The sequence below is a fragment of the Uloborus diversus genome, chromosome 2 (genome assembly GCF_026930045.1).
Source record: "Uloborus diversus isolate 005 chromosome 2, Udiv.v.3.1, whole genome shotgun sequence".
Taxonomy (NCBI): domain Eukaryota; kingdom Metazoa; phylum Arthropoda; class Arachnida; order Araneae; family Uloboridae; genus Uloborus; species Uloborus diversus.
This window is the reverse complement of record NC_072732.1, coordinates 94442813-94458173: the sequence shown is the minus strand read 5'-3', so window position 1 is coordinate 94458173 and position 15361 is coordinate 94442813. Positions and strand designations below refer to the sequence as shown.

At 33.1% G+C, this 15361-nt stretch overlaps 1 protein-coding gene across 5 annotated transcripts in view; it reads left to right on the top strand.

Annotated features, from left to right (window-relative positions):
• LOC129235288 (plexin A3-like) overlaps nt 1–15361 on the top strand; it is a 199116-nt gene that overhangs the window by 107221 nt on the left and 76534 nt on the right. The window lies entirely within an intron of this gene.

The following is a 15361-nucleotide window of genomic DNA, read 5'->3' as shown; positions in this document are numbered from 1 at the left end:
AATAAAAATAAGCAATACGGAACTGTGTACCAAAGATAAGATACATAATGGCAAAAGAAAAAAAAATGATCCAAATGTCGCACTTAGAAGTGTACCCGCCTTCAGAAGTGAGGGTGCAAAAGTACAGTTCATCATTTTTACTTCTGTTTCAATTACTTTTCATTTAGTCTATTGATTAAAAAACTTTCTTCATTTGCTCAACGATAGTTTGCTATTCTTTTTCCATTAGCATTGTGAATGTTTTTTGCTGGGGAGGGGGGAGGCATCCTTCCATGTGATAAACATGCTATAAGACTGTTCTCAGCATCCTAACGCCAAGTTTAGTAGCTTAATGTTAACAATATATATATTTTTTAATCTCATTTAATTATTTTCTAAAAATGGTTTTAAAATGCACGATACATTTATAAAATGAAGCTTTAATTATTATATTGTATATTACGTAAAATAATTACCGTGAAGAGTTTCTTGTGATATTAAAATTTGAAGGCTGTTGCTTCTCTGTTCAACAATTTGCCGCTTGTTTGTTAGCTAGTTCCAGCTGCGCCTTCGGCTATCAATATCTCAATTTCAGAGCAACTATCCTTCTTTAAAAAGAAATAAATCTTTATTGCCATGTTTGGTATCTGATATAAGATTTAAAATGTTTTAATGATCATTTTTGCTCCTACCCCGAGGTGGTTGAAAAATAAAACGTGAAAAAGTTGTCCCCTATTAGCTTTTTTTTTTCTCTCAACAATTTTTCTTCATAACGTTTTTTTGCTGGATGCGCTCCTGAAGTAGTATGTGTTGCGTTTTTTCCTCCGTGTTTTTCGCGAAGCAGCAAACGAAAAATCGACTTTTCCATTTGTTGGAAAAGAGTGACACCGGATTTAATTTCGCCTTCAATTTTTTTTAATGGATGAAAAAAAAATTAGGTACAAAGTTTAAGAAGAAAGAATTAAAAGAAATTCCAATCGTTTTGTTGCGTTTCTTCACTTTCATTTCCAAGCTCGATACAGTAACTTGGAGCGATACAATCAGGACGACTGCATTTTTTCGCTTCCGCAGACTTGAGGTGCGGAGGGGGGGGGGGGTAGTCTGGGGGAAGGAAATGCCATGCTCCATGCCCGTGAATTTCTTCAGACATTCCATTAGCAAGAGTAAGACTCTTTATTGACTTAACCCTTTATTAAATCAGAGCTTCTTTGCATGATTTTTTTCCCTACGCATTTTTTAGCTATTTTATTTGATGGAATGAAATTTCTTCCATATTCTCGAGACATGGGGTGCTATAACTGCCTTGTATATATCAATGAAAAAAAATACTGTGTTCAGATTTGCAATAGGACTTTTTTTATGTCGGTTAAATGAATATTTTACTTGCTTGGGGGAATGGGGAGAGATTCTTACGAATAAAATAGTGATAATGAGAAAACTTGGGTTTTCCATGTGTTTCATATTTTATTCATGCATTTTATGTGTGCATTACAATTGAGTATTTATTTTCCATGAATGATTTTTGTAGTGTAGTGATTTTTGTAGCAAGATCCCAATTATAATTAGTTACTGTGTTAAAAAGAAGTTTATTGTTTTTTTTTTTTAATCCTTTCTACTTTTATTGATCGGTATGAAAGGTTGTCTTTGTCAATTTTCATTCGAAATCGAACTTATTTCTTTTCTAATGTTATTATGTCGTTCACCTTTTAGCGATTTTTCATATTATATTTGATGTATGTGGGTTTTTTTTTTTTTTTTTTTCAGTGCAAACAAGCGAGAAGTTGACCAAAACTCAACAACTCGCTGAGCTGTCATATTCCCAAAATACCCAATGAAAGATTAAGTTTGAGTTCAAACGTGTCCGCGTCTATATGGAGAACCATTTCAAAAGAAACTAATACTTACTTTTAAAGAAATGTAAAAGAAATAACTTCGTTAAATTGTACAAATTGCAGATTACTGCAGACACGTATTTCGGGGTTTCAAGGGACATTTTTTTCAATGCAAAATTGTTGAGCTTATGGATGGATGGCTTTTCATCCTGAAACTTATTTGGGATCCTTATTTACACTACTCATTTGAAAACTAAATTTTTCCCCTCTGTTATTTTGTGTGGCATTGCCTTTTCTGTCCTACAATCTGCAAAAGTTTCATTGCGTTTTAATGCATTGTCATTTTCTATCCATTTTTTTTTTTTTTTTTTTTTTTTTTTTTTGAGATAAGAGACAACATTGAAGACTTCATGGCCGTAAAAGGGTGGGTTAGGGTCAAACAAATCCACAAATGGAATCGGAAGTTATAAATTGATAGATTTTAGACTATACATTTAAAATAAATTAGTTTATTTTGCGTTTCTTTACTGCAATAAAAATATCTTCCTTTTTTTTTTAAATGTTCTCTGTTTTACTTTATGTTTAATGGAGAATTTGTAATTATCGGGTTCAGATCACTAATAAAAAATTATATACCTTTGGAAAAACGTTTCTCATATTGACGAAAATGTAAAACGCATGTTCACAAAGGTGGTTCAAAAATACATGAGAAAAAAAAGTTTCTCCTAGATAATAGGACACCCCTCAATATTTTTAGACTTGTGGATTAGCAATATACTGGAAGAATTTCAGCTTCCTATTTCAAATGAAAGAAGGTGCTCAACCCCTTCCCCAAAATTTCATGAGTATAGAGAAAAAGGGGGGGGGGGAAATACATTGAACTGAAAAATAATGCTGCATATTATAATATACCCGAGTAATATGCGTATTCATTGCAATAAAATAATTATTTCAAAAAAAAAAAAAAACGAACAAAAACAGCTGGAGAAATTAAATGTTTCTAATTTCGTGATTTTCTATGCTACTGCTAATGTTAAATTGAGGGGTCATTGAGCACCCTCTTAAAATTTGAGTAAGAAGCCAAAACTTTTACAGCAGAAAACTAGTAGTAAGTCTAAAAAAATAGGGGGCGTTCTGGACTCTAGCTGAAAAAAAGTTTTTTTGAACCACACTAATGTTTACTCGTATGGCAATATTTTTAAAATCATTATGGGAAATGTTGCTATGTGATTATCCATTCATTTCATTCTGTCCTTGGAAAAAAAATATATTCTTTCATATAAACGTATTAGAAATTTCAAAGCAATGCATAAATTTATGCATCAAAGAAAGCTTGCAAAAAAAAAAAAAAAACCTATTAAAACTTTATTCATAAGAAAGAGAGTTTGGTAGGAAAAAAAAAGGTAAAACCTGTTCGCATAAAAGAAGGCAGCTAATAATTTCCGTGAAATTATTACGTACGATCAATGGCTCAATAAATGATAGTAACTCGGATTTTTTCGCTCCTTCGTTTAAAAAATAATGGCTTGTTATTTTTTTAAACCGAAAAAAGCGTCTCGATGAGGCCTCTTTATTTGTAAAATAACGTCATTTAAATATTTAAAAAATACATTTCCGCTTACTAGCGGTATTCTGAAAATAATTAAGACCGCCTAAGGATTATGTGGTTTTATGAAGGAAATTTTTAGTCCTTTGTGATTTATTTGGATTAAATTTATTAACTTGTAGAATCGTTGCTTCATTATTTTATGCATATGTCACATTTCGCATTCTTCTATTATGTAAAATTAAATGGTTCAATTTTTATTTGTAGTTTGTGCAAGCTCTATATTTAAGCACAATTTCATAACATTTTAAAATATTCAGAAATTGCCCCGTTTTACGAAAACTTTTATCATGCAAATAAAACTGAAAGTCAGACTTTTTAGAGCATCCTTTCTTTAACTATGATAAACACCTTAACTTCAAGGAAAAATTTTCTGCTCAAAATAAATTGTTTAGTTTTAAATTTGAATGAAAGAATTGGATGAAGTATCTATCTCTATTTTTATACGTACGTATATACGCTGATACCGTGGGCACTTCGCAACTCCCTGGGGCACCCATAGCTCCACAGTATCATTCTCTTTGGGAACCCCTGTACCATATAAAGACGACCCGTTAAAATATAATCTCGTATAGAGCAACTTTGTTTAATATAAAATGATCGTTAGATTCAAATATTTCTCTTGGAAAGTAAAAATGAACGCGAAATTTTTGAAAAAAAAAAAAAAAAAAAAGTTTCTTTCTTGAAAACCGTTTTGCAATAAAATATCGTTCGGGGCGTGTTTCTATTGAAACTGAAAAGGAAATGTGTCTAACTAAACGCTTCCCCCCTTTTTCTTCTTTTTTTAAAAATCTACAGCAACAAAATTTGCACTTTTTTTTTTAAGTTCTTTTTCTTCCCTTTTTTCTCCGGGTCTTGTGCGAAAGGAAATGAGGAACAAGAGTACGTTCTTCGCCGAAAGAACACATCAGGAGAAAAATAAATACTAGGAAAGTTGGGAAAGAATGGTGGGGAGGGCTAGACAAAGAAACGAAAAAGTTGTCAAAGAACTAACCAAAGTGACCAAATTTATTGACACCAGTACTGAACACTTCAACAAAACCGTCTCTAGTCTTTACAAAGCCAATATTTGGTTCGAACATGAAAGAGAGGTGGATTTTTCGAAAAGAACGAATAAAACAGAACGAAAAAAAACCTTTTTGGATTTTATGCGTGCATTTGTTTTTCAACTCTTAGAATTATTTTCTTTTTTCGCATTTTCTTTTAAAAAAAATCTTTAAGAAAGAATTTGGCTCGTTGCGAAAGCCGTCTTGAAATTAGAAGAAATACAACAAACACATTTTTCTTCTGCAATTCTAATTGTTAACAGTTGAATTTTTTTAACTGTAAAAAATTCTTTAAATCAACTGCTATGCATTTTATTGTTTATAGCAATAAATACAAAGGTTGCTTTTTCGTAACATTCTAAGAGGATCATTTTTTTTTTAAATTTAGCGGATAGTTCATCAATTAAGCTGAATTTAAATTTAATGATTGCTACAAATTGCTTTTTATTATTGCTACAGATCAATTTCTTGACGACATGTGTTCAAAGATCCACATAAGTTCAAACTCAGTAGAATACGAAAATTGACCAACATTACAATTTGAAACTCATTTATGATATTTTTTTAAACGAGCCGTTAATAAGCGATTTTATCCATTCGATTTTAGATGTCTATTTGGCTTATACGTGTAACTAAGTTTAACTTATACTCGGAAATGTTTATTCATAATTCGATTACAAAATTCTTAATTTCAACTCAAAACATTAAAACTAGTGACATGATTTTTTTAAAAATCTTTCACGAATTTGTTATTAATAGCTTTCCTGACTGTAGTTGGAACTAATGAAAACTCGTAACAACTTGGTTTCGGTAGAAGTAACGTTTATAATTCTATTTTTAATGCATTAATTTTAATGTCTTTATCTTCGTCGTTCACTAAAGAAAAACTGAAAGTTTGCGTTAAAATAAATTTCAATCATTTTGTAGAATAGATATTTCATTTTCAATAGATATTTCAATCATATTCCAAAAACTAATTTCATAAGCAAACATAACGCCTAACCTTAGAGCACGTATTTTGACTCTTCAAGTGTACGGTTATATTAAAATTTTTATCTGCTTTTCGAAAGAAAAAAAAAACATTTGAAAGGAGGGGGAAAAAATGAGTTCATTTACTTATCTTTTCATAACATCTTTGCAATCTCTGAATTTAGTCTCATATTTCTATTTAAAAAGTACATAATTTCCACATGTTTGTATAGTCCTTCAAATAGTTATAACAATACTTGACTAATTAATACTTGGCTTCAATTGGCGCTATTGTTTTCTCTCCTTTGCACTACTTTTGTGGTTTTTTTCCCCCCCGTAAATGTATATTTTTTAAACTAACTTCAAAAAATAAGCGATAGAATGTGAGACTATAATGTTTGAAACATGTTGCATACACATTTTCGAGAAGCTGCAAGTAACTTTCTTGTCAAAGTCGTCGTCCCCCCCCCCTTTTTTTTTTGTATTGAAAAGGAATTCCTTCTCATTTCGGAACACGCGTATGCGATATAAAGTGAAATCCCGTTACAACGAATACCAATACAATGAAATACCCTTTTGAATGAAAAAAGCTTTCTATTCCGATTTTATTTCTATTACATTACCTGAATTCCCTTACAACGAAATTTCAGTTGCAACGAACAAAATTTGTGGTCCCTTGAATTTTGTTGTAACGGGAGTTCACCGTATTTTATAATTTTTGTGTAGCAACTTCGGTTTTTCACTCAAACTTAAATGTTTTTACTCAAAAACATAACGTTTTAATGCAGTTTCTTGATTCTGAAGGAGATTGGTGTTGCTTATGGACCTTTCTTTTTAATTTGTTTTTTCTTGTTTTATTTTGCCCGTTTTTCTTGCTTTTTAATTGATTGTTTATGTAGTTTAAACAAATGTTAAACATGCTTTTTCTGCTCTTCCATTATAACTAAATTAGCGAAATTGTAAATAATCGTTTAACGTTTTTGCTGTCTCGTTCTTTTGCCTGTCTAACTACTTAATAATTATATTAAGTAGTTATACAGGCATATAACTGTATAACTGCTTGAAAAGAAATGGAAGCTCAAAGATGTATAGAATTCGTCTGAGCACGTTATTACTGTAATTTTATGCTAGTAATGTACACAACTTCCCCAACATGACTTTTTTTTTTTTCTTTTCTCGTTTGGAGTTTCAATGGAAACCGATATTTTTATGAAAGTATTAGTGCGAGAATAATTTTTAACTGCTATATGGCATCGTGTCAGCTATTTTTATATTCGAGATTCATACATACATCCCGACAAAACTCGTTGAAATGGGCTTGTGAATAGTCAAAATAACTATATTCCCTTTTGCCCATATGTTCATTTGTGCATTGTGCGTACCGAAGTGCCAAAAAAAAAAAAAAAAAAAAAAAAGAAGAAGAAGAAGAGAGAAAGAATTGAAATTCATTCCTGGATGATTAAAATAAAAATTTAGATTGAAATTTTGAGCGAAAACATCTTTCGTGAATACAATATTTCCTTAGCTTTAAACAAGTAATAGGGAAGTTGCAACCTATTAAATGTTCATATTTTGGCTATTGGATATTGTTAATTGACCCTCAAAACTAAAAAATTCACCATCGCCGAATTTTAAAACACCGTGGTTAATTTTTAATGAATTTTTTAAAATCCACGCGCAAAAGTGCGCGCTTCTGAAACGTCACAAGCCTACGTCACAGGGCGCGAATGGGCAGCCTTCCGTCGAAGATCCCTTGTTTTCGCTAGGAACATTTTGAGCGCGCTGATATTTTTATTTTTTAGAAATTCAATAATCCTTTTGAACACACTATGGAGGCCGGGTTCGTTAAAGCACAATCTAAATAATCTTCCTCAAGTAACACCAATGAGATATTCGAATATTTTCGAGAGGATGAGAGGTTTAATGTTCCAGAAACGCGAGGAGTTAAATGCGAGGAGAAAGCCTTTTACGCCGTTTCGTCTTCGAAGTCGAATGCGTGACCTTCGCTTCTCCCCTATCAGAAGAGGGGATGACGTCACTTCCTATGCCATTTGACGTCACAAGAGCTTGAACTTTAAAAATTAATTTAAAAAAAACTACCTATCGTATCGCAAAAATTTTTTCACCTATGATGTTCATACATGTTACTCTATCATATAAAAATAAAATTGAAAAATCGAAAACTTCCCTATTAACCTGGTTTATTTAACCTGGATGTTGAGGGAGAACTGTGTATGTGTGTGTTTCTTTCTGTTCTCTACATGTTCAGAATTTCTTCTGAAATGATTCAGAAAGAAAATTAAAGTGGTAAAAAAATCTAATAGTTTGCTCTATTAGACTTAGAGGGGAATTTCTCAATCCGCTGTTTTAAGTTTCTGGAGCAAAATTTAAAGGAAACTTGTCTACCAATATTTTATTTTTATTGGATAAACTTCTTGGTTAGATCTGTTGTAAATTTCAGCCAGACAGATTGAGTGCCTTTTAATACACACGTCACGTACAACAATGCAGTGGTTTTCACTGCAGAATATTCGATTATTGGACTGGCCATCTTTAAGCACAGATTTAAATCCAATTGAAATCGTTTATATGAGGAGGCGTCTGGAGTTGATTTTGCAAGAACTGGAAAGGGTATTATTGCTTTACAGACGGAATAAAATGTAATGGGCTTTTGAAAAAGCATAAAGAAAACGTCTGCCTCGCGTATTTTTAATCTCTTTATTTTTTTCGCCGTCTAGTAAGTTTGAATTGTATGCACGTAATTGACGGGTCGAGTAATTGACTTCTAATGTTTATGAAGATAACTTCAGAATTCAGATAAACACGTAACTGGTATTTCCATAAATATGTATCGACAGTTAAATTATGTCCGTAAATGTATGTTTTATGAACTGGCGGCTCACTTGTCATCACATGCAAACAGATGATACGGATAGCCAACTGTCGGTTACAATGTATGTTGATAATTACGTAGCTTACGTGTTCAACTGGGTGAATCACTGGCCATGGTTTTCTGCGTTATTTTCAAGTGTTTGCATTAACGTGGGACAACCTACGAAGCTGCAATCGATTGTTATAGTTCATGCAGCATCGCATGCGAACAGATAATCATAAATTATGTGATTCGTCTCGTTTACACTAACGTGTTTTATGAGAGAATTGACTGAAAGTGGTACACGTATGGGCATAAGGAATAACCATTATTTATTGAGTACCTTTTCATAAAAGTTACTCAATAAATACAGTTATACAGGCAGGTTACAGTTATAAGTACCTTTTTGCATAAAAAGTAAAATAAGCCATAGCAGCGTCAATTTCTGCTATTTGGCGTTGTTATTTCTTATTTTACCCACTATTTATGAATTTTAAAAATGTGAATTGTATTTTTACGGTATTTAATTGTAATTGTTCGGGGGTTTTTTTTTCTTTCTTTTCTTTTATTTTTTATCAAGTCTATCTTATCTGCATTAGTGCTGAGAAGCATTTTCATAACGTTCATGAAACTCAAAATGACTCATCGATAATTATTACAAAAGTTTAATGGCTCTATGAACTTTTTTTGAGCAATCACGATTGCTTATTGTTCTCATTTGACTGTATTTGCGTGCTATGATTTTATTTTCCCCCGCCTGCAGCACCACCGTCGACCGGCCTTACGATGCTGCTCCTCTCGCGAAAACAGTCTCCAGGTTGCGTCATCCATGTCCTACACACACACACACACACTCACACACACATACATACACACACACTCATGCCTGCACACAGACACAAATACACACACATACCCACTCACTCATGCCTCGACACAAACACAATTTGAACAAACATAATTTGAATTCAAAATGCCATAATTCAAATTAATTAATTATTATTTTTTTTTAAAATAATTCCTAGATGGGGATAGAGATTACTTCACGGAAATTAAAATATAGCTGTTAGTGTGTGTGAGAGATGTGAGAGATAAAAAAAAGTTTCAAATTCAACCCGTAGCTTACGTTTAAAATAAAAATGTCAAATTATTCTTCAGCTATCGATTCGCAAGCAGATGTTGAAAAATTGAAAACCACTTAATGAACTCGAAGAGCAACCCCAAAGTACTTTTTCCTTCCTCTGTCGTATTAAATCAGTCCTCTACTCGAATTGTTTCTTTAATTCAATTCAGTTTCCAGTTTACAGTTACACTGTTAATATTCTCCACGTAACTAAAAGGATACGAGCATTGATTTGAATCTCGCAATTGCTGCGTCACTGTAACTCCTAATTTTATGTTTCATAATAGCAGAAATTGCTGAAAGTAGTTCATTTTATGTTTTAGGATTTTTTTTTTTTTTTTTTAAGAGAAAAATGAATTTTACATAATTAAGTAATTCAGATTTTAATGTATGTACGTACGTGTATCAAGAACTTAAATTTATTTCTCTTCTTTTTCCCTAATATTTTTGTACACGTGTAGAAATATCTTTTCTGCAACAATTTAATATTTCGGAAAAAACTCGTTTTTTTCTTCTGAATATACTTTTCGTTTTTAAAATATTGTTTTTGCTACTACATATATTTTATGTACTTATTTGTGCTATAAAAATAAATGGTGAGTCCATGGGGAATAAAGTTGACTTAGAAAGAATATCAGCCCAGAAAAACTGAACTAAAATTATGCGTTTAATAGGATTGTTTCTTGCTAATAATTTTAATTGTCCATAATTTTTACAAATGGAATTTTCGTTAAGAGCCGATTTTTTCCGCTGTCAAGATTTTGTAAATTGTCAGTTTTGCAATTGTAAGAGACAATAAAAATAGTCCTGGAGAAAATAAAAAAAAAGATTACATTTCCATTTTCATAGCCAGCTGTATAGAAATGTGTTATGAAAAGAAATAACTTCCAGAGTTTCTAGGCCTCGATAATATGCTTTGTTTATTTGTAAGTATTCTCGCTGTAGAAACAGGAGTGCTTTTAACGGATAGGGCGGATTAAACTTATTCGCCGTAGAAAGTTCTGTTGCTTTGAAGGCTGTGTTAAAACTGATGTAAAAGCTCTTTTGTGACTCTGGCGAAAGATGCTGATTCAAACCCTTTCCCCTCCCAACTTTTTATTCATGGCTAGCTCGTTTTAAAGGCTTCTTTTCGTTATCGGTTTTGCGATTGTCGAATGTGGCGACCGTAATAGATGCGAGCCTGATCTGAAGTCGTAGGAATGAAAGAGATGAGGGTGGTAAAGTGTTTGAGTTGATTTAGGGTGCGAAAGAGGGGAAACGCTTCTTCAGATGCTATTTGTTATTTGTCGTCTCTTTTTTATATTGATTTTGTTATAGCTGCTCTTGGGTGGGTTGGTGAAGTTTTTTAACAAATGCCAAGAATAAAAAAAGAACAATATCAATTATCGAGTTAACTGGTTAATGAAGTTACAAAATTTTAAGGGTAAACGTAAACAAGTACAGAATGATGGTTAATTTACTTCTGAAACTTTATAAACTTTGAAAAAGCATCCAGGGTTTTGAGGCTTTCAAGTTACTGTTTTAAAAAGTCTTTTTTTTCACCATACCCTTGTTTCTTTTAGGTTTCTTTCTTCCTATTAGTTTATGATTTTTAAAAGGCAGTAGAATTAGAGGCTTTGACTTTCAATTATGTCTTTTGCTTCTAAAAGACGAAAACAGATTTGTATTGACAAATCAATGGATTTTACTAAGTTTCGTGGAATTTTTGTTTGTATGTGCAAACATTTCCAAAGATCCGTGAGCTATGATGCACAAAAAATTCAACTAATTGATTTATTTTATTGTTAAATATATTAATTCATCTACATTTTAATGCCCCCCCCCCCATAGTTTTCTATATTCAAATGTCTAACTTACCTAATCTACGAAAATATAATTGAAGCCTGTAGAAAGTTATAACCCAATAAATGCTTCAGAACTAATTTTTTTCGATTGAGGAAAACGATGGAAAATGTGCAGAATTAATTAACTATAAGCAGTATGAGAAACAGATCATATTGCTCTTGAGTTGGCAATCCTACTGCTTCACTGTATAAAACGGGAGCGCATTCAAGGCACATGTCCTAAGCCCTAACCTGTAAGCAGTCTGCAACGCAAATTGGAAATCCAGAAAAACAATCTACAAGGTAAACCTAAATTAGATTAATCGTAAAATTTAACTGATCACCGATAAATGCTTAAAAATAAGATACTAGTCTTGCTAAGTACAAGTACATTCAGGGGTGTTTGTGATCCGAAAATTTTGGACTGACAACACATTTTAAAACTGAAAAATTATTAAAAAAAAAAAACTTAAAAATATTTTTACAATGATTTTTGTATGCATATTTGGAGAGTTTTTACCGGTGGGGTGGGGGGGTGGGGGGCTTTCTCATAATTTCCGAAAATTTCAGTCTTTAGAAAGTTTTACAAGCAGTCCGCTATCACCCCTGGGTAGTCTACCTCTGTTTATTATAACCCAGAAAATAATGTACAAATCTTCGCTCGCTAAAACGTTAAAGTATTTTCTCTTTAAAAATTTGAGGTTTTTTTTATCCCCAAGTAATAGTCTGCAGACTCTCAAGAATCTACGACGTACGTCGCGCTGTTTCTGTTATCAGGCATACGACGAATAATAATTTAGTTCAAAAATTTCATCAACACAACTCTATAAATCCTCTGTTAAATTTTGAACTTTATGCTGTACTTCTGAAAAGTTTCAGGCCGTTCACGATTTACTGTCGTCCAAGAAATTATATTTTGGAATTATGATTTTTAAAAAACATGAACATTAGCTGAAAAATGTCGATTCACTTTGGGGGACCCTAAAATGCTTCTTTCCTAGCACCCATTGAACTATAAATCTATCCCCGACTATGCGCAATAATTAGTTTTTAGTTACAAATACCAAACATAGGCGCATAAACCATTAGTTCACGAGCTCTCCAATTTTGAGACCAAAAGAAGTCGTGAGAGCACTGCAGAGTAGTAGCTCTTAGGTATAACCCAGTGTGCACTACGAAGAGGCATGCAACATTACATCCAATATAAATTGCAATCCTCATATATATTATAACCAGTGATCGAGTAATACTCCTGATGTCATCAACAATGAAACTCGCGCCACGGCATGGTAATTTGATAATGATATTTAAAATGCAGGGAAAGGCTTTATTCTTCCAATGCTGAACTGGATCCGGAATCTTAACTGTTTAACTGGTAAGACAGTCATTACAAGGGAATGAAGAAACGAAAATGCGGTTAACAATGAGTGCTATCTACTGAAGTTCGGGGTTAATCCACTGGACTTAGGGTTAAAATGTCGACAGTCAAAATATCACCAAACAGGCAATGGCTTCGTTCTAATGTTGAAGCAATTTTCACCCATCATATCTCGACGGGCAATTTTCTAGCAATTAATAAATCGCATGAACACTGACATTTTAACTTTTAGCAGCGTATTTTTGTGTCATTTTTCTATGGAGTAAATGAAGTTTTCATTTGTTAAGGGGAAATAAATAGATAACAGGTACAGGAAAGATTTAGGCAACTCCCGTTCAACAATACTCAACATCAACCGAATTATTGTGCCGTTTCTCGACGCGTCTGTCGGTCGGCGTACAGCCTTTCCATTCATGATTGTCAGACAGGAATCAAACTGTACTCCCCTGAGCTATACCTGAGCATCCCTGATTTCACGTAGAGCGTTCGCAAGGATTTGGAGACTTCCTGGTGTTTCCTTAATGCCCTGGTGTATGCTGACGTGCGTTGATTCCTCGCCTCCCTTTGCAGCAAAATCTTTTATGCCCGAAACAAGCCGCTTAATCCACTTCTTGTGTCCTGCCTTCCCTCGAATCGAACACTCACAGGGGGTTGCTCCAGACCCTCTGCTGTCATTCTCTTAAATCTTGTTTGGACAGATGCCACCAAATGTTTCCCTGGTATTTTATTCTGTGCAGAGGACTTGTTATTGCTCGTGCTCCTGTTTAGCAGACTTTTGTTCCTGATCCCGCTTTTCTTTCATCTAAATCCCGCGGATTTTCTGCTCCTTTTTATTCTTTAAAAGTCCTGTCGTAGGCCGTGCTTTTGTTTCGTTTTCGGAACGTAGAAGGTGGTTTTAAGTGCTCACATGGGGGAAAATGTTGAGCAAGGTTTATTGCTTTTCTTTGATTTATGATTTTTTCGCGTTCCGTATTTCCCTTAGACGCAGCTTTTCTTAGAGAATCTGTTCAATTTTTGGATTATCAGATCCGATGGGGAAAATTGAGATGTTCTTTTGAGTTAAACATTTGACCGTTATAGGTTAGAGGTCAATCGTCAATACTTACTATGTCGTGAAACTTTTTATTTGACTTCTTATAACTATTTCTTTTATAAAGCAAAATCGTTCCTGATGTTCATTTTTTGGTGGAATTGTGCCTCGTAAATTTTATATTTGCGTTTTCGAAGCATGAAAAAATAAAGTGTGCTTAATATTTGACAATGGGTTAGAGTATCTACCACAACAAAGTCAAAATTCTACCTTTGTGGTGTATTCTCATTAATTGTAACAGCAAAAAAAAAAAACTATTTTAGTGACACGTACTCGCGTTTTCGATCACTAACTTTTTGGACTTTTCCTTCAGCCTAAAAATTAAAAATTTTCTTCACCCGGAGGACCGTGATGTGCTATGACGTCATGCTGATGGTGGTTGCCCCCAAAGCAGAGTATTTGACGATGTTCTGCAACGTAAGACCAAAATTGTTCTGCAAGTAAACTTCAAGCATTGTATGCACAAGCAATCAACGTGACCTTTTCCACAAATCGAAAGTTCTGAAACAAAATTGGTTAATACAGGGTTTTTTTTTTTTTTTTTTTTTTTTTTTTTTTTTTTTTTTTCAGTGTTTAAAATTTCACTGTTGCTATGCATTTCTGTAGAACCTAAACCGATTGAGATTCTCCTAAAATTTTTTATATGCTTTCTAAAATGCACAGAAAAAGTCAAACCACTTTTTTTTTTTTGGTTAGTGTTACATGGCATGAAGGATCAATTAAAATAATGTTAATAAATAAAAAATAAAATAATAAATAAAATGAGTCTAGTTAGGGTAGCATATAACAAAACACTTCAGAACTTTCTTAATTGAAATCCCTTATTTCTTAATTTCAGGATGCAAAAAGATGGAAGTCTCAAAAAAGATACGCAATTTTCGGCGATGGACGTGTTTCAATTTTGTCATGTTTCCAAAACATACGAATGTGTAGGAAATTGCTGTGAATGAAGACCGATTGAGAAAAATGAGGGGAAGGGGAGCCCAAAACACTGGAAAAATCAGAATCTTTTCAGATTTAGAATATGAAAATTTTGCAGAAACTTCTTTCAGTTCAAAGTAAATCTAAAGTTCCTGCAGATGACTTATCGAATTCAACATTTTCCGCGAGCTTTCCCAAATTATCGTAATTTTCGGGAATTTTAAATTTTCTTCTAATTTAAAGAAATCTGCAAAATTCGTGCAAAGTTCTATCTTGAGTTGGAAGATATTTGCAAAAAGTCTTCAGTTTCTGCAGAAAATTTATTTGAGTTCTCCTCTCACATTGGAACCGAATTGTTCTACAACTCAGACTTCAGGCATCTGTTCTGCGACGACGTACCTCGCAAATTTAGCACTATTCTGCTTTGGGGGTGGTTACCCTCAAAATTTTCTCATTATCTCAAAAAACGAGTAATAAATATTATAATTAGCATGTCTCGAGAAGAAGGGTTGCAGCAACAAAATTTTCACATGTAACCATTGCAGTGAACTGCGAAAGTATTTCATGATATTAAAAATGAAAATATGAAAACTGATGCTCTCATGACCAGCTTTAACAACATAACTTCGTTCCAAGTTTTTAGGCCGTGGTCCATCCAGGATATTTCTGGTTAACTTTTCGCCTGTCCTGTCGCAAATCATCTTGTCAGAGCACCAATAAGA